Genomic DNA, 19589 nt, shown 5'->3' on the forward strand with positions numbered 1-19589 from the left:
TGCTAAGATAAAAGAATATGAGGGTAATCTCAAAGATATACTTTCCATGAAAGGTTTCATGTCCTCTTCACTTATTGAACAGGAATCCGAGAGGGAAACGGATACTAACTCAGTGTGATGTCCTTCATTTGTGTTACCCAGGGGTACAGAGCAAGTAAATCAATATCCTTAAGCCTACACTAAAAAAAAAAAAATCATTATTTAAAAACCTCCCTATATTTCTTTTTCTTTAAGAAATAGATTAAAGAAACCTCTAAATCTGAAGCAATATGAAGACTTGGTATCAGAAAGATGACAAAATTTGACACATCATGGCACCTTTTAAAAATGTGAATTGGGAGCCGGGCGGTGGTGGCGCACGCCTTTAATCCCAGCACTCGGAAGGCAGAGCCAGGCGGATCTCTGTGAGTTCGAGGCCAGCCTGGGCTACAAAGTGAGTTCCAGGAAAGGCTCAAAACTACACAGAGAAACCCTGTCTCGAAAAACCAAAAAAAAAAAAAAAAAAAATGTGAATTGGGGGACTGGAGATTCAGTGGTTAAGAGCACCGGCTGCTCTTCCGGGTTCAATTTCCAGCATCCACATGGCAGCTTATAACTGCCTGTAGCTCCAGTTTCAGGAGATCCGACACCTACACACAGACATACATACAGGCAAAACTTGAATGCCCGTTAAAAAAAATAATAATAATTTAAGAAAATGGGATTTTGGCACTGGGGAGATGGCTCCCACATGAAATGATTGCCTTGCAAGCATGAGGACCTGTATTTTATCCTTAGAGCCCGCGTTTTAAAACATCAGGTGTGGTGGTGCATGCTTGTAATAAATACCATTGCAGGAGAAGCAGAGATAGGTGAATCCCTGGGCACATTGGTTAGCCAGCCTAGCCCCCTTGGTTAGCTACAGGTGAGAGACTCTGTTTCAAAAACCAGGGTGGGAAGCTACTGAGGAACAACATTTGAGATTGTCTGTCCTCTGCCTTCCATGTGCTTGTGCATACGTGAGTGCACACATATGCGTGAGCTCACATGCATGCACACACAAATAATTTTGACTTTTGTTAAATAGCTCAGATATTCTTATTTCATCTAGGAAATCATTTGTTCCATAACCGTATTTAGCATACTTACATATTACTATGTGCACAAAGTAATTAAAATCTAAGGAAAAGACATTCTCCAATTTGTGCTTTGTTTTTTGTAATACTGGAAATCAAGCCCAGTACTTCATGCATGCTGGGTGTCTTAGTTAGGGTTCTATTGCTGTGAAGAGACACCATGACCATGGTAACTGTTATAAAGGAAAATATTTAATTGGAGCTGGCTTACAGTTTCAGAGGTTTAGTCCATTCTCATCATGACTGGAAGCAAGGCAGCATGAAGGCAAACATGGTGCTGAAGAGGTAGCTGAGAGTGCCACATCTTGATCTGCAGGCAGCAGGAAGTGAACTGTGTATCACACTGGGTGTAGCTTGAGCATATAAGACCTCAAAACCTGCCTCCACAGTGACACACTTCCTCCAACAAGGCCATACCTCCTGATAGTGCCATTCCCTACAGGCCAAGCATTCAAATACATGAGTATATGGGGGCCATTCCTATTCAAACCACCACACTAGGTGAGTGTTCTACCATTTACCCACCTCCCTATTCCAATCCCCAAGTCCTAACTAGTGCTTCAAATAGGAAGCAACGTTCAGTGGCAGTGGTAAGAGCAGAAGAGCCCACACACCATCACACATGGCCATCGAGAACTGTAAAGAAAGGTTTCCTGGGTCACTAAAGCATAGTCTGGCAGACCTGACTGCAGCTGTTCATATTTCAGAGTATTCAACAGTGGCACATGTGCCAAGACCCAGCTGTGCCATTTTGGAGGCCAGAACGTGGTGTCTCAGCCACGGGTCTGAAAGACTGGGAGAAGACCTCTCCCAGGGAAGCAGCCATGGCTTTTTAGGGCTCATGAATGAAACAAGGGTCTCCCCCATCAATTCTGTGCCTTCTCAAGTGCCAAACAAACAGTGGGATGAAGTATCTGCCAGGCACTACTTTGGCAGACACCACACAGTAAAGTGATACTTATTTTGAAATAGTCATTCAAAGCTCAAGACAAAAATTCATGGAATTTTATCATTTCTGGGTTTTGTGAATTGTTTGTGGAATCATATATGATGTAAATAGGAGGTGGGGTCACCCCAAACACCACTGAGGAGCTGAGTCTGAGAGGACATGGTGCTTGTGGGGGAGGGAGAGTCTATGCTGGGAACAGTCTGCAGCCTGTGTATGTTCTAGAAATGCTGGGATGAGACAATCCCCCCACCCCCACCCCCACCCCGCTAAACCAGCATGGTCTAACCTCATGATCTAGTCATAGGCCTAATTCTCTTGTTTCTCTTTTCTTCAGTTGACCCATTAATGAGTTAATGACATCACTCTAGGCCCCACCATCTTTCCTTTCCTTCTATTTTTGTGTTCTCTCTCTCTCTCTCTCTCTCTCTCTCTCTCTCTCTCTCTCTCTCTCTCTGTGTGTGTGTGTGTGTGTGTGTGTGTATGTGTGTGTGTTTGTATGTGTGTGTTGTATGCATGTGTGTGTACAAATATGCTCAGCCACGCAGAGAGTCCAGAGGTCAATGTTGGATGTCTTCCTCTATTATTCTCTATCTTATTTTTTGAGACAGGGTCTCTCATTTAATCCAAAACCCACTGTTTTATATAAGCTGGGGGGGCCAGTGAGGCCCCAAAATCCACCTGTCTTCATCCCCAAGCATCCGGGTGACATGTCTGGCTTTTCTGTGGGTGTTGCAGATCTGAACTCAGGTCCTCATGCATGGACAGAAAGCGTTTTACCCTCTGAGCCATCTCCCCACCTCCTCTATATCTCTATATCTCTTCCTCATCAGGACTAGGTGGACTGGGAAAAGGAATTATTCATGGGTTTTTTTTTGTATTATAGAGATAATCACCAAGTGATTATCATGATGGATATAGAGACATACATAAGTGCATATCCAGAACAACAAAGTGCCATTAAAAAACTTGAGAAAGAATTTTGAAAAGTTTTACTCTGGAAATACAAACTCATAATTTTTTCTTCAGTATAGGGGATTTAATCCTAGGACCTCACACATGCTAAGCAACCATTCTGTTACTGAGCTACATCTCCAGCCCTGAAAACAGATCTTAACTCAAATATATACCTCCCACCTTGACCACATAGGTAATAATAACAATAATTTTATAATTTTATAAAGACCACAGGGTGATTTTATTGACAATAAAGTTGCACTCTAGAATTAGAAGTGGATGAAGAAATTCACATGTTTGGTTTGTATTGTTTCTCCTCCAAACAAATGAAAAGGGTTTAGTGCCATTCTCCAGATTCTTCCAGTGAGATCTCTGCACCCCAACCCAGATCACAAAGAGTTCTCCATTTGCCACAAAGGTGTCCCCAGTGAATAAATGAATATCTAAGTGTTTGGCTTAGTGCTTATTTTAATATGATAAAAGGTACAGCATTGTCTGCTTTACTAACAAAAATAAAAAGAATTCATGTACTTTAAACTACTGCAGTCCAGTCACCACCATTTTCTAGTCTTCATTGCTTAGTGTCACTGTTTTATAGGTGATGGGACCTGGGAAAATGGAGCCCGTAAATGAGGCAGACTAAAGTCTCAGGCAGTAGCCAACTTTACACAGACATCAGACGATTGGTACTCTGAGGGTTAAGAGGAGCCACCTGAGTAAAGTGTACAACCCCAAGGACAAGCTGCATGTGGCAAAAACATGTTTATCTAAGAGGCATATAAGCAAATCACAATAGGCAGTGATAATGAATAATCTGAAGTCAACTCACTCTTACCCACTACACCTGGGAGGAACACAAAACACATTCCATGAACAATTCTGTGTTTTGAAGAAACTGAGGTCACAAGACTCTTGTCTTGTTTTGGGGGGTGCTTGCTCACAAGAACTCAGAATTCTCCTTACTCCATTCTTGGACTGTGTTCTGACATTTAGCTTAACAATAACATAATGATGAATATATGATACATGTCAGGTTGATAATAACCAAATTCTTAAAAATTAAAAAATAAAACAAACTGGTGGTGGTGCACACCTTTAATCTCAGCACTCAGGAGACAGAGGCAGGTGAATCTCTTTGAGTTCAAGTTCAGCCTGGTCTACAGAGTGAGTTCCAGGACAGCCAGAGTTACACAGAGAAACTCTGTCTCAAAAAACAAACATAAAAAATTTTTAAAAATATTTTTCAGTTCTACACCCACAGGTTTACATAGCCCTCCCACAGACTAAAACTGATGATGAAAACAGGCTAGCTCTATGCACCAGTTGTCATTTCTTTTGAAGTTTCAATTATTTTAGTCTTTTGGATTTGTATAATCAAAAATTTAAGATCTATTTCAAAATATATGTCTTTCAGCTTTTTGCTTTTTATTTAATTAATTAATTTATTATTTATTTATTTATTTTTTGTTTTTCGAGACAGGGTTTCTCTGTGTAGTTTTGGTGCCTGTCCTGGATCTTGCTCTGTAGACCAGGCTGGCCTCAAACTCACAGAGATCTGCCTGGTTCTGCCTCCCGAGTGCTGGGATTAAAGGTGTGCGCCACCACCACCCAGCCACTTTTTGCTTTTTAAAATGTACATCTTCCCTCTCACTTTCCTGAAATCTCATTCTCTAGGATATAAAACTGTGTGTAGTAGAAGTATCTACCTACTCACTGGTGCAATAGTGGCATTAAGATATGGGAGTAACCAATCACTTTTGGATTGGATTTGAGGCCTTCTCTACAGGAAAGAATTCCTGCCTGATTCTGTAAACCTTGACAAAGGCCCTTGGGTCAGGAGATCAAAGACCCTCGAGGGAAACCTGCTACTGTTGTCCTGCTGAATGACATGTTGTCCAATTGCCTTCAAAATATTTATATTTATACACATAGATTATTGGCTGCCCTCAGTGGTGGCCAGAGAACTGAAGTGGTCAGCATTTCCTGCAAAGACTAATCATAACTGGTCAAAATGCTGAGAATACGTGACTATTGAGTGCTCAGCCATAAATGGGTCATCGTCATTGTCATAAAAAAAGATTTTAACCTACAATGCCTAAAGGGAAAGTAAGTTTTATATGGGAGAGGAAGGTTGAAGTAACAGACAGTACTCAGCAGAGCCTTGTGCCTTGGCACTGAGTGATGAAGTCCACACGTACACACACACACACACACACACACACACACACACATTTGTTTTTATTAACCAATTAATTTATTGTGTCTGTCTTTATGTGTGTGGGCATGCATGTTCCACTGGGTATGTATGGAGGTCAGGAGAAATCCTTGGGAGTCAGTTCTCTGTTTCCACCATGTAGGATCTAAGGATCAAACTCATTTCCTCAGGCTTGGAAGCAAGTGCCTTTACCGGCTCAGCCATCTTACTGTCCCTAAATATTTTATAATGTATGTTCAATATACTTTTTTCACTGCTAGGAACTGAACCCGGGGCCTCATATATGTCAGCAAACACTCTGCCTCTGCACTCCATATACCCCCTATCATGAATTTTAAATGTTTAAGTAAATGAATGAATATTTTTGATTTGGGGTCAGAACATTATACCTCTGTATATCGCTTGAGTATAAAACAGGGATTTTTAGTTAGCTCTTATTATGGTTGGTTTTAACATCATAAAAAAAACCTCTGTTCTATTCCTTGAGAACCCTGACTAATACAGCTCTCAACTGGGAAATTTAGTTTCCAAGAATTCATTCCAGAGGTATAATGGTTAGTGTTGGTTATTGTTGTTGCTGGTTTTGTTTTGGTTTGAGTTTTAGAGAGAAGTTTCTTGCAGATTCATAGATAGGATTTAAGAGAGGGAGCCACGCTGCTTGAGTCAGGCATAGAGGCCATCTACATGTTGGATAAGCAACTGCATTGCAAACATGGATGGGAGACTTCGTAGAAAGAATAAGGAATCTCAGAGCACCAGAAAAGGATGCTTAAGCTCTGACCAGCAGTCAACAGAAAAAAGAGACCAGGCAGACTCAACAGAATGCATGGTGGCTCTTAGGAACTGTGTGAGGATGTGAGAAATCTGGGAAGGAAAAGTACAGTGTCTCATTAAAAGGCTAATTATTCCTCCCATCTCTTTAGCGTTGGCTTAAGGTGAAACTGCCCTACTGAGTGTTGTTTGCTTGGACCAGCTCAACCTAATTAATTCTTAAGGGAGGGGACAGAGGCATGTCTCAGCCCAGAGGTAGATTCCAGTCTTTTGGGTGGGAGGTGATAGTTTTCCCTTAGTGAGCCTTCAATGCTACTCTAGCATTTCCCCTTCTGAAGAGACAGTTCTAAACTCCTTTAGGAACCTGTTGCAGGCTATTGGTTTACACTGTGTGTAGATGTGTCTATGTTTCGCCTCACCTGATTGGTTTAATAAAAAGCTGAACAGCTATTCGGCAGGCAGGAGTGGTTAGGTGGGACTTCCAGGCAGAGAGAGGAACTCAGGGAATGAATCTAAGTGTGCAGATTTCACCAGTGAGTCTTGGAGCAAGTCTGATGCACGGTACTGAGGAGAGGTAAAGGGTCAGGTGGCAGAATGTAGATCAATAAGAATGGGCTAATTTAAGTTATAAGAGCTAGTTGGAAACAAGCCTAAGCTAAGGCCAAACTTTCAGAATTAATAATCAGTCCCCTTGTCATTATTTTGGTGCTGGTGGTCCAAAGAAAGTCTGATAAGAACAACCTGCTACAGGAACCAGAGCAGGGATCAGAGTCCCTAAATTCTTATGGTATTTCTGTCTTCCAGCCATTGATGGTTAGTTTTATGTGTCAGTTGGTTAGACCATGAAGTGCCCAGGCCAAATAAGGATTTGGTCAATCCTTATTCTGGGTATGTCTGTGAAGATGCTTGACGGACTACATCAGTGGTTCTCAACCTTCCTAATGCTGCGACCCTTTAACATAATTCCTCACGTTATGATGACCCCCAAGCATAAAATTATTTTCATTGCTACTGTAATTTTACTACTGTTATGAATCGTAGTGTAAATATCTGTGCTTTCCGATGTTCTCAGGAGACCCCTGTGAAAGGGTTGTTCGAGCCCCAAAGGATCGCGACCCACAGGTTGAGAACTGCTGAACTAGAGACAGCATGTTGTTTACCCTAACATTGGTATCTCCGTTATATCAACTAAAGACCCCAGCAGAACAAAAAGACCAAGTGAAAATTCATCCTGCATGATTGGTTGGTCGGTGGCATTGGTCTTTTCCTGCCCCAGACTCAAATTAAAAAAAATCAGCTTTTCCTGCATTTCATATCAGCTGGTTTCTTGATTGAATTAACACCGCTGGCTCTTTGAGATTCACAGCCCTATGTGGCTGGAGAGATGAGTGGTTAAGAACACCGGCTATTCTTCCAGAGGACCTGGGTTTGATTCTAATCACCCAGATGGTGCCTCACAACTATCTGTATATCTAGTTCCAGGGGGTTTGATGCCCTCTCTGTCCTCTACAGGTAACGGGCACAGACATGGTGCGTGCACAGACATGCATGAAAGGCAACACCCCCCTCAACATATACACAAACGAAGATTCACAGGTCTAAAAAGCCATAGACAAGATTTGGGGCTGCACTTCAGTGGAAGACTACTTGCCTAGTGTGTGTGCAACCTTGAGCTTGATCCCCAACACTAACTCTTTTGGACTCGTTGGGTACCTGACACCCCCCCCCCATATGCACATACACACAAACACATGTGCATGTGTGCGAGAGAGAGAGAGAGAGAGAGAGAGAGAGAGAGAGAGAGAGAGAGAGCACAAGCACACACACACAATTCTAAAAATATTTCTTTAAAAATGTAATGGAAAGTGGCTTCGCCAATATAATGAAAGACAGCTACAAAACCAACACAAATGAAGATATCAAGGCTAAAGTAATTCTTAAAGTTGAAATACTGAAAGTTTCCTCCTGAGTTCTGGGAATATAGCAAGCTTTTCCTGGTGTCAGCATTTCTATTCAGTCTCATCCTAGAGATCCTGGAAGGATGTCAGAGAGGGAGAGGGAAGAGACAAGCAGACATAAAAATTTGAATGGAGGAATAAAATTGACTTTATTCACAGAGAAAGTTATTGCATTCATAGAAAATCCTGAAGGACCAAGAAAAAGATCCTTGGACTGGGTGATTCCCAAGATATAATGTTAATACACAAAGTCAACTGGGTTTTTATACAATGAGATGAACAATATAATGAAGAATGAAGACATAGACAATGGACTTAAGACTGTATATAATAACACAAGACATGAAATATTCATGGAATTTAAGCATGTGCAAAGCCTACAGACTGAAAAACACAAGACACTGCTGAGAGAATTTAAAAGTCTAAATACATGGTATGATATTCCATGTTTCAGGGTAAAATTGGTCAAAAATGGATTCCCAAAAGACGAAAATAGCAATCATTATGAAAAATTGGAGCACATAACCCATCTTAAGATTTAATATAAAGCCACAGAAGACTGGCTAATTACATTGAAATACTAAATTGAATAGCACATTGAAATAACACTAAAAATGCATAGTCTTCCAATGTTTTCAGCAAAGCAGGTGAATCCCTGAGATGTTGAAGTCAGATGTAGTGAGCTCATTTCCAAAGGTGCCTAGAGCCAGCTTGGGTCCAGATATAAACGAACAGAAAACTCTAGTCCCTTGAAACGCTTGCAAGTCAAGTTGTTCCCTTCTACCCAAACTCTGCTAAGCTGTCCTCCTTACTCAAACTACCAGCTTAAAGAAGAAAATTAGTAAGAGCCAAGCTTGCCTGCAAGGTCATGTATCTGAGAAGTTTTAAAATAAACAGGATGTAAAATGTGGAGATGAACCCACACACAGTTTTGTTCAGAAAAAAGACAAATGTAGAGATAAGATCTAGATGGCTTCTGAGACTGCACCTTCCTCATGACTCAGTGATGAGGAAGGGGGAGGCAGGCTCATCCACAAGGGTTTATAAACTGTTCTTGGTGCTCAATCAGTAAGCCTGCAATTCTAGCCTGACCCCTGCTCATAAATCAAATTGCTTCTTGTTAGTGGCTCCGAGTCTCCAGGGCTCTTATTATGAAGTGAGGATCGTTGTTTCTCACACCAGCAAGAGCAGGCTGAATGGCTTCAGCCCCAGTGCCAGCTGATCTTGAAGGTCCCTAAGCGCACGTGTGTACACCAGGTGCATGCAGTGCCCTCAGAGGCTAGAAGAGGGTGTCTGGTCCCCTGGGACTGGAATTACAGACAGTGCTCTCCCGTGTGGGTGGATGATGGGAATTGAACCCTGGTCCTCTGGAACAGCAGACAGTGTTCTTAACTGCTAAACTGCTAAGCACTACCCTCCTGCCAGCACAAATTCTTATTTACCCTTAAAATACTAATTCAGCACATAATTGTACACACTTACATGCTACAGTGTGATAATTTGATTATTATGAACAATGCAAAAGGGTCACATCCAGAAAACTGACATTTCTAACTCCTGAAATAGCTATCATTTTTCTGTAGCTGGGGAAATCTTATTCTTGCCCTTCAGTTATTTATAAAATGAATAATGAATTATTGCCAACTGTTGTCACCCTACTGTGAGATGGGTACTTGAGCTTAGCCCTCCTCCCTTCGTGTTTCTTGGGATCTGTCACCAGACTTCCTCCTGTCTTCCCCTAGAGCACAGCCTTCTGCTGTGGTTTGAATGTGAACTGTTTCCAACAGGCTCATGCGTTTGAACTCAGTCGCTAGGTAGTGGTGCTTTCTAGGGAGGTTGTGGAACCTTCTGGTAATAGTTGGTGGGCCCAGGGCTCTGGGAATGCAGCTTGATGTTTGCAGGCTAGCTCTGCTTCTTCCTGAAGGCTGAATGCTCTGATTCCTGGCCCACAGGGATACAAGAGGCCACACACCACAGATGGAGCCCCAGCTGTCTTGCCTTCCCCATTGTGATGAACTGTACCCCCAGAGCCAAAATGACCCTTCCTACCCTTCTGCCCCTAAGTTGTCATTTTTGTCTCATTGATGAGAAAAGAAACAAAGAGACCTTCTTGGTATCAAATGGCTACTATTGTGCCCTCTTTTGGTGTCTACATATGAGAGTGTTGTATTTGCCCTTCTGTGCCTGGTTCTTTTCAGTTAACATAAGGTCCTCTACTCCCATCCAAGTGATAAATCAAAGGATTCAATTCTTTGTTATGACACAATAATATTCCATTGCATATATGCACTGCATTTTCCTTAGTCACTGTAAATGGACACCTTAGGCATTTCCATTTCTTGATTATTACGAATAGTTTGACACTAATTCAAAATTTTAATTACATTTGTTTAGTTATTGATTTGGGGTGGTACATGCTATGGGGTGTGTGTGTGTGTGTGTGTGTGTGTGTGTGTGTGTGTGTGTGTGTGTGTAGGTAACAGAGCAGCTTTCAGGAGTTGGTCCTCTCCTCTCTTCATGTGGAGCTTGGAGATCTAACTCAGGTTGCCAGGCTTGGCAGCAAGCACCTTTACTGACCGGGTAATCTTGTCAGTGACTAGGACTAAACTTTTGGTCTCCTCTGTATGTAGACTCACAGAATAATGAAGAGAACACGCTTGTTTTGAGTCTTTATATTGAATTCCTAAAGCACATGGTAACTATTTTTGGTTTTGTCAGGCAAGACAGGAGTAGTGGGGCTGGGGATGTAGTTCAGGCGTCAGAGTGCTTGCCGACCACGTATGAAACTTTGGGGTTTGATCCTCAACACGGCATAAAACAGGTGTGGTTTACCATATACCTGTGATCCTAGCATTGAGGAGGGGAAAGTGGGAGGATTGGGAGTTTAGGGTCATTACTGGCTACGTAGTAAGTTCAAGGTTATTGGGCCGTATGAGACCCGTCTCAAAAAAAAAAATTAAAACATCACACACCAAACTTTTTTAAATTTTATAACTCTTTTAACAATAAAGTTAAAAATTAAAAGACAAAAAAAAGTAAGTGTGGGGACTGGAGAGATGGCTCAGTGGTTAAGAACATCAGCCATTCTTCCAAAGGACCCGGGTTTAATTCCCAGCACCCACATGGCCACTCACAGCTGTCTGTAACTCCAGTTTCAGGGGACTGGCATCCTCACACAGACATATATGCAGGCAAAACCCCAAAGTACATAAAAGATAAATAAATCTTTTTTAAAAAAATTAAAGTGTGTGTGTTTTTTTTGTTTTTGGTTTTTTTTTTTTTTTGTATGTGTGTGTGTGTGTGTGTGTGTGTGTGTGTGTGTGTGTGTTGCCAGAGAAAACTGAAGGCCAGTGAGAAGGCCAGTGGTTGAGGCACTGGCTGCGAATCTGATGACCTGAGTTCAATACTGGAACCCATGTAAAGGTGGAAGGAGAGAGAGAGGAGTCCACAAAGCTGTCCTCTGGCCTCCACATGTGTGCAGGGGCATGAGCACACACCCCCATACACACATGCATACAACACACAATAATGGTAAAATCATAAAACATGAATTGGTAGTGACACTGAAGAAAGAATTCTTCCGTTGGAAGCAGAGGCCTGTGCTCTTAATGGGGAAACTGAGGAAAGCGTGTAAGCAGCAGAAGGAAGCAAAGGGAAGGAAGAAATGGGAAAGAGCGGCCATCCACGCAAACACTTTATCACCATTTAAATTACTTTTCTGGTGCACGTTAGTGGCTGCAAAAGTTAGCTGTACTTATTTCCCTTGCAAGGTTCTGTTCATACATAAGTATTGCTTAGAATGGTTAAAGCGACAGACCTGAGAAAAATACATTGGACAGGGCATCTCCCTAGCTTCTTCTCTGAAAGAACACGTGGCCCGCTTAGCCCCATCCTAAGAGGAAGGTGCTGTGTGCGTATCTACCCTCTCCGTTTCAAAAACATAGTCTATTCTGAATTTGGAAGCACAGCTGTCCTCATGGCCTCGGATAGGGAATGAGGACTGGTAATACCTAACCTGCTGGATTATGGTCAGGGCTAAATGAGACAGCACATGCGAAAGTCCTATTCGGTTCATTCTCCCTCCCTCCCACTCCCTCTAATTATACTTTCAATGATTTATTTGAGGGGGGCATGGCGGGCGTGTGGAGGTCAGAGGGACCCTGCATGAGTCAGTTCTCTCCATCATATACGTTTCTGAGAAAAAACTCAAGTGGTCTGACTAAGCGGCGGTGCCTTTATCCAGTCTACCAGCTCAACTATTATGCTGGTCCCCTATCCAGTTCTTTACAATGGATAATTATTATTGCTAGGAAAAATGATTCATTTTGATTGGTAATACTTGCAAGGTGAGGAAGACAATGTGAGAACACACAAGATAAAGGGAACAGAGGCTGCAAAATTCATTGTGGGACAGTGACGGATATGTTCTGGGAATGTGAAATGAGAGAGAGGTATTGGAGACATGGTGGCCTGTAACCCCAGCACTTGGGAGGCAGAGGAAGATGATTTTCTATGGGTTCAATGCAGCATGGTCTACATAGTGAGTACCAGACCAGCCAAGGATGCCTAGCAAGAGTTTGTCTCAAAAACAAACCAACCAACAAATACATAAGTGAATAAATAAAGTAGTATTGGAACTGGAACGATGGCTCAGTGGTTAAGGGAGCTTGCTGCTCTCGCACAGGACGTGAGTTCGGTTCCTAGAATGTGTGCCAGGCAGCTCACAACTGCCTCTAACTCCCGGCTCCAGAGGATCTGACCTCTCAGGGCTCCGGCATTCACCTACACATACCTACACCCAAACACAAATGCATACACACGATTCAAATGAAAGAATGAATGGACAGATAAATAAATGCACATTTACAGGTGGTATTGAGAGGAGGCTAGGAAGTTAGGTCAGGGCTATGGACTGTAGGTGACTCGGCTTGTTTATATGTCATAGTGAGGTAACTCTAAGGTTTGGCAAGATCTCATTAGCTGGGAGAAGAGCTCTGGTGCCCACAGTGGATGAGTCTAGGTGGTGGGGGTGGAGCTCGTGGTGCGGGGAGTGGAGCTGCTGGTATGGGGATGGGGAGACTTACGAGCATGTTCTGGCAGGGCTTGAGTTGAGATTTTTTTGTTTTATTTATTTATTTATTTATTTATTTATTTATTTATTTATTTATTTATTTATTTATTTTTTTTTTGTTTTGTTTTTTGACAGGGTCTGTCTATGTAGTCCTGACTGGCCTGGAACTCAGAGATCTGCCTGCCTGCCTGCCTGAGAGAGCAGGTTTTTTAAAGTTACAGTGTCTGGGTGTGGAGTCACTAGGACTGGGAAGGCAGGAGTAGGTGAGTGTCCATTCGGCCTGCTGGCCAGCAAGTCTAGACTAATTGGTGAGGCCCAGGCCAATGAGAAACCTTGTTTCAGAAACAAGATTGGGGCAACTAAAGAATGATAGCTGAGGTTGTCTTCTGGCTTCTGTGTGTGCGTGTTCACATACACACACACACACACACGGACACACACACACGGACACACACATACACACACACACACACACACACACACACACACACACACACACACAGTTGCAGTAAACTTCCAACATCCAGCTTGTCATTATTAGGGACTGTGCTTTCCATACTCTTAGAAGTGTAGAAAGATAGCAAGAAGGCTGGGTGTAGTGGCCCATGCCTTTAATCCCAGCATTTGGGAGGCAGAGACAGCCAGATCTCAGTGAGTTTGAGGCCAGCCTCATCTTCAGAGCAAGTTCCAGAACAGCTAGGGCTACACAGAGAAACCCTGTCTTGGGGGGAAAAAAAAACAACAAAGAAGAAAAAAAGAAAGATGGCAAGAAGCCGAGAGGACATTTGAGAAGTAACAAGCTCCTGGCCTAAGCAGGAAGCGCTGCTTGGTTATGACGTGGGTTGGATTTTGCAGGCTGGCTCAGAGATAAGACAGGTGAGCTAAATGTTGACAGGTAGGCAGTAGAACTTGGTGGAAAGCCATGGAACAATGCAGGCCAGTGAAATGATGTTGTTAAAGGCCATGTGCTTTTCCTTACCGACACTGCAAGTTTCCCGTAAACTGGAAAGGCTTGTATAGTCCAGCTCGGTCTTCACTCCAGGTTTCCCACTTTGCCCTGATGCTGCTGGAACATACCTTTGTGGTCATCAGATATGAAAAACAGTGGGCACGTGTAATCTTTCTTTTAAACATCAGCACATCAGCATTCCCTTCTGTCTCCTACCTATTTTAGTGTCAATATTTATTACACACCTTTGGGGACTTTTGTTTGTTTGTCTTTGGAGATAGAGTCTTGGGTAGCCAAGGCTAGCCTTGAATTTTCTGTGTTGCAACAACTTGGATTCCTGACCCTCCTGCTGCCACCTACCTGATGCTGGGATTACAGGAATGTACCACCGTGCTTGACGCAGCTTCGTTTTTTTAAACACCAATTCTCCTTGTGACAAACAGTCTGGCATTTTAAGCTAGTAACATCATGCCTAGAGATGGTGAAAGACCAGTTGATTCCACAAGGCTGGCCTAAAAGCCACCTCCCTCCCTCCACAAAACCCTGGAGGAACCCTGGAGCAAGATCACAGCTCAGACTATGCTGGGTATTTGCTGTTCCCAGGCTTCTTAGCACCCAGCCCTCCTTGGTTCTTAACATTCTGCATTCCTTGTTGGTAATTGTTTTGACCCTCCCAGCAGCAGTCAGGATAGTCTGTTAATTAATGAGGCCTGCCTTGTTTTATTCCAGGCCAGTGCATCTTGAACCAGGTAACTCGAGTGCTGTCGAAGAAAACTGGAGCAGGATTTATTTTGACAATGGTGTCTGAGCTCCTAGATGACTGTCTGCCCCTGGGGAAATCCGGGGTTGTTCTTCCTGAACCTTGTTTTTCAGATGACTTGTTCCGTATCTTTCAAATACATTCTTTCTGGTCTTAGCCAGAGTTGGTTTCTCCTGTTAAAAACAAAACAAAACAAAAACAAACAAAATTAAAAGTTGCAGCTGGTGAGATGGCTTAGTGGTGAAGTGTTTGCTGCTCTCCCAAAAGACCAGCACCCATATTGGTAGGCTCACAACCTCCTATAACTCTAGCCCCAAAGGATCATATGGCCTCGTCAGTCCTTTATAGATACAGCCCCCCCCCCATCTCTATACAAAAATAAAGACAACTCAGTTTCTGACACAATCTGAAAATATTTACAATTGTCTGGCAAATTTATCTGCATTGACTGGAGAAACCAAGACTGAGAAAGACAGATTGAGAGCGTCCAAGGAGGGGGCTGGGGGTATGACTAAGGAGTAGAGTCTCTGCCTTCTGTGCGTGAGTGTCAGGGCCTGAGCTTGGTCTCCAGCATGGTCTTCCTCCTGAGAAAGAGGAAGGAAGAAAGGAAGAAAGGGGGGAAGAAGAAGAGAGAAAGAAAAGAGAGAACATGCACACTTATGAGCTACCAGAACCAGGTATGGTGTGCATATCTGTAATTTTAGCGTTCAGAAGTCTGAGGCAGGAGAATACGAGTTCAGAGCTACCTTGAGATAAATAGAAAGTGAGAAATCAGCCTGTGCAACATAATGAATCCAGACTCTGAATAAATGATAGTTTATCTGTTGTCCTTACGTTTAATCAGATCGCTGCCCACATAGCGGCTCACATCAGGCCCTGGAGAGTTACCCTTGATATGTAGCCTTATTATACTAGATCTGCTTTCTAGCTGGATCCTGCTCCACTCCATTCTCTGTGCCCAAGAAACAGTTTATAGAGACCATGTGGAGGAGGCTACTGTGTTTTCGAGCTTTCTTTTGTGCTTGGCCTTACCTAACTCTTAGGAGTTAGGCCTGGGTAGAAGTCCTCTTTCTTAGTCTCTGGCAGCATTTGCCTCAGCGAGACTGTGCCCAGTATTTTGCTGGTGAATGTGTACCATCTAGCTCTGAAAGCCAGAGAACATTCTGATGTATAGTATTTGGCTCCTGCAATACCGAAGGGCACAATATTCCCAACATGACTGATTGATGCCTGCATCCATGACCTCACTAGACACAGAGTGGCAAACAATGCTAACGCTCATCTGTGTGACAGGCAGTGAGCTGGTTCCTGAATCTGACTGGCTGTGCATCTCCTGTGTGACTCCTCTCATGATCTGTTCGCCAAGATTCTCTCTTTCAAAGTTTCGGGAACTCGTAGTATCCCATGGTGGTCTTCCTTACCCCTACACATGATGTTTTGTAAATTGCCCATGGTCATTAACTTCCACAGCAGCCTTCAGTGATGCTTTCCTCCTTCCTGGTATTCCTGTTCCTTATATTGTATCAGATTTGATCAGTGTGACTAATAGAATATGGCAGAAGTGATGGCGTGTCCCTTCTGATACTAACTAGGTCAGTAACAATCTTGATTGGATTGAGAAATACCTAGGAGTTAGTAAAGTCATACTTCTGGGAGAGCTCATTTTCAGAAATGGTAAACTAAGGTAGAGAAAATCTGTCCTGAATGTGGGGGTCATCATCCCATAGACTGGTAACTGGAAATAAAATACAAAAGAAAAAGAAAGCCCATGAGTACAGGAATCCTCTCTTCCTGACCGTTCTGATGTAAGTCCTTTAACTCTGCAATACCTCCATGATGACTGAAATCTCTGAAACTGTGAGCCAAAATGAGCCCATCTTGTTTTCTCAGGTATTCTGTCCCAGTGACAAGAGTGGCTACCACAGAAAATTGCTAAGTAAGGTCATTACTGTTAGTGTTCCTGACCATGTGGGTCAGCAATGTTGGAACTGGTTTGTGGAAGGAGTTTAGATGACTGAAATCTCTGAAACTGTGAGCCAAAATGAGCCCATCTTGTTTTCTCAGGTATTCTGTCCCAGTGACAAGAGTGGCTACCACAGAAAATTGCTAAGTAAGGTCATTACTGTTAGTGTTCCTGACCATGTGGGTCAGCAATGTTGGAACTGGTTTGTGGAAGGAGTTTAGAATAATTTGGAGTCCTGTAAGCAGAACTTAACAGAAGAGAGGCCATAGAAGTTGGAAATGGAGACCTCTGAAGACCTCTAGGGCTCCTATCTTACAGCCACAGTGAACCCTGGGTGTCAGACACGGGCCTATGGGACTTGATGTTTGCTTTGCTGGGTTTTGGCCTTGCTTTGCTCTTCTCTGCCCTGCCCTGCCCTGCTCTTCTTTCTTTCGTTCCTTCCTTCCTCCCTCCCTCTCTTCCTCCCACTCTTCCTTTCTGTGTGTACATGTATGTGTGTGGTGCATGTGTGTTCTCTTTTTTAAAAATTATTTCTTTTCATTTGTGTGTGTGTGTATGTGTGTGTGTGTGTGTGTGTGTGTGTGTGTGTGTGTGTAGGGGTATGTGCATATGAATGTAGGTGCTCACAGAGGCCAGAAGAGGGCATCAGATCCTCTAGCACTGGAGTTACAGGTTATTTGTAAGCTACTTGATAGAGATTCCAGGAACCAAATTTGGCTTCTCTGGAAGAGTAGAAAGCACTCTTAACCACTGAGCCATGGCCCCAGCCCTTGGTTCTCTTTCATATCCCTCAACTCTCTCCTTTTGAAATGGAAACATTAACTCTATGCTATTTTATATTGGAGGTGTATAATTTTCTTGTTGTTTTTTTTTTCCACAAGGATTCACAAGCTAAATGTTGGCCTTGAGTCTTGAAGGGAACTTTGAACTTGGGATTTGAACAATTTTGAAACTGTGAAGACTATTGGGACTCCTGGAGGTGAGCTAGATGAATCTTGAATTATGAAGGGGACATGAGCCCTTTAGGGTCTAGGGGTGAAATTATTATGGTATAAAAAGATGTATTGGGGTGGATGGATTTCTGACGATGAATCTTGGTTGTCAGCTTCATTGGATTGAGACATGCCTAGGGATTTAGGTAAAACTCTTTTCTAGCCCGGTGGTAGTGGCACACGCCTTTAATCCTAGCACTCAGGAAGCAGAGGCAGGTGGATCTCTGTGAGTTCAAGGCCAGCCTGGTCTACAGAGTGAGTTCCAGGACAGCCAGGGCTACACAGAGAAACCCTGTTTTTCTGTCTCGAAAAACCAAAACAGAAAAAACAAGCAAACAAACAAAACCTCTTCTCTAGACATCTCAGTGAAGACTTTCTAGAGAATATTAACTAAGAAGAAAGGAATTCCCAGATGTGGGAGGCATGATAGCATAGGCTGGGGCCTGGATGAAATCCATACACAGGCTCTCTCTCTCTCTCTCTCTCTCTCTCTCTCTCTCTCTCTCTCTTTTCTCTCTCTGTTTCCTGGACACCCTGGTGTAAGCTGCTTTATACTCTGCCATGCCTTCCCCACCATGATGGACCAAAACCTCTGAACACATGAGCAGAATAGACCCCTCTTCCTTAAGCTCCTCCCTTAGGCATTTATCAGAATGACAAGAATCTCACAGGTGTCCCTAAGCCACATTGCAGCCCCTCCCACTCATTCTTTCATGGACTCACATGGAAGGAATCCAGTTTCCATGGCAAGCAGCCACACAGTGAGGACCTGGGAGGCCTGTGAACAAAAACGTGAAACTGGAAGCATGTCCTCCAGCCCCAGCCGACGTTTAGACGACCCTGCACCTACCAATAGCTTGGTACATGAAAGACTGGAACAGAACTAGGTAAGCTGCTGTGTCTAGAGTTTTTTTCTTGACACAGAGTCTCACTTTGTTATGAAATCACAGCTATGGGGTCTGGAACTCACTGTGTGGACCAGGCTGGTCTTGAACTCACAGTGATACTTTTGCCCCTGCCTCCCAAATGCTGGGATTACAGGTGTGCCCTCATATGCACAATTATAATTATTGTTCAAAGTCAATACATTTGGGGGTAACTTTTTTTTATCAATAATAATGAAATCAACCATCCTGATTGATACTCCACTTTCCTCTTACTATAAATCCAAGCAGTTACTTCCTAAGCATGACTTACCTGTCCACTCTGTCCCTTCTCAAATGTCAACACCAATGCCCAAGTCTGGACCACTACAATAGATGATTGAGTGTCCTTGCTGACTACCTTGCTGGTATGATCCATGAAGGCTGTGGTTAACATTTTTACTAAAATCCTTTCCTGGAGATTCATGTTTCATAGTGTCAATAGAAAACTGAGACAGGACCTCATTATGCAGCCCTGGCTAGGTTTGGATCTCGCAGCATACAGATCAGGCTGGACTTTAGTTCACAGAGATCTATCTACCTCTGCCTCCTAAGTGCTAGGATTGAAGGTGTGCACCGCCATATCCAGCCTTAAGAGAAAAATCTTCATTCGACTTTTAAAACCTGGACCATCAACAGTCTTCTCTACTGCCAATTTGTCCCCGGCCACTCTCATGCTTAGCCAACTTCCAGGTTCTACTTTCATTCACTTACTTTCTTTTTCTGAAAAAAAAAATGATCTATTTTATTTTTAATTATGTGCCTATATGTGTGTATGTCACATGTGTATAGGTACCCAAGGAGGCCAGAGGCATCAGATCCCTTCAAGCTGGAGTTGCAGGTACTTTCTGAGTTGACATTCCCTATTCCCAGATGATCTGAATTTGTGTCAAGTTGACAAAAAACTAACCAGCTCAGGAACTTAAAAATATCTCTGTGAAGTACACAGTATTACTTCTATAAAATTAA

At 42.9% G+C, this 19589-nt stretch overlaps 1 long non-coding RNA gene across 1 annotated transcript; it reads right to left on the minus strand.

The window, feature by feature from the left end:
• Positions 1-11255: 11255 nt before the first annotated feature.
• Positions 11256-18475, minus strand: LOC128107287 (uncharacterized). The gene is made up of 2 exons (XR_008217034.1): positions 18421-18475; positions 11256-14915 (listed from the first exon to the last, which is right to left on the minus strand). It is a non-coding gene; the product is annotated as an uncharacterized LOC128107287 (long non-coding RNA).
• Positions 18476-19589: the final 1114 nt, after the last annotated feature.

The sequence above is a fragment of the Peromyscus californicus genome, unplaced genomic scaffold (assembly GCF_007827085.1).
Source record: "Peromyscus californicus insignis strain IS unplaced genomic scaffold, ASM782708v3 Scaffold_12__1_contigs__length_115047231, whole genome shotgun sequence".
Lineage (NCBI taxonomy): Eukaryota > Metazoa > Chordata > Mammalia > Rodentia > Cricetidae > Peromyscus > Peromyscus californicus.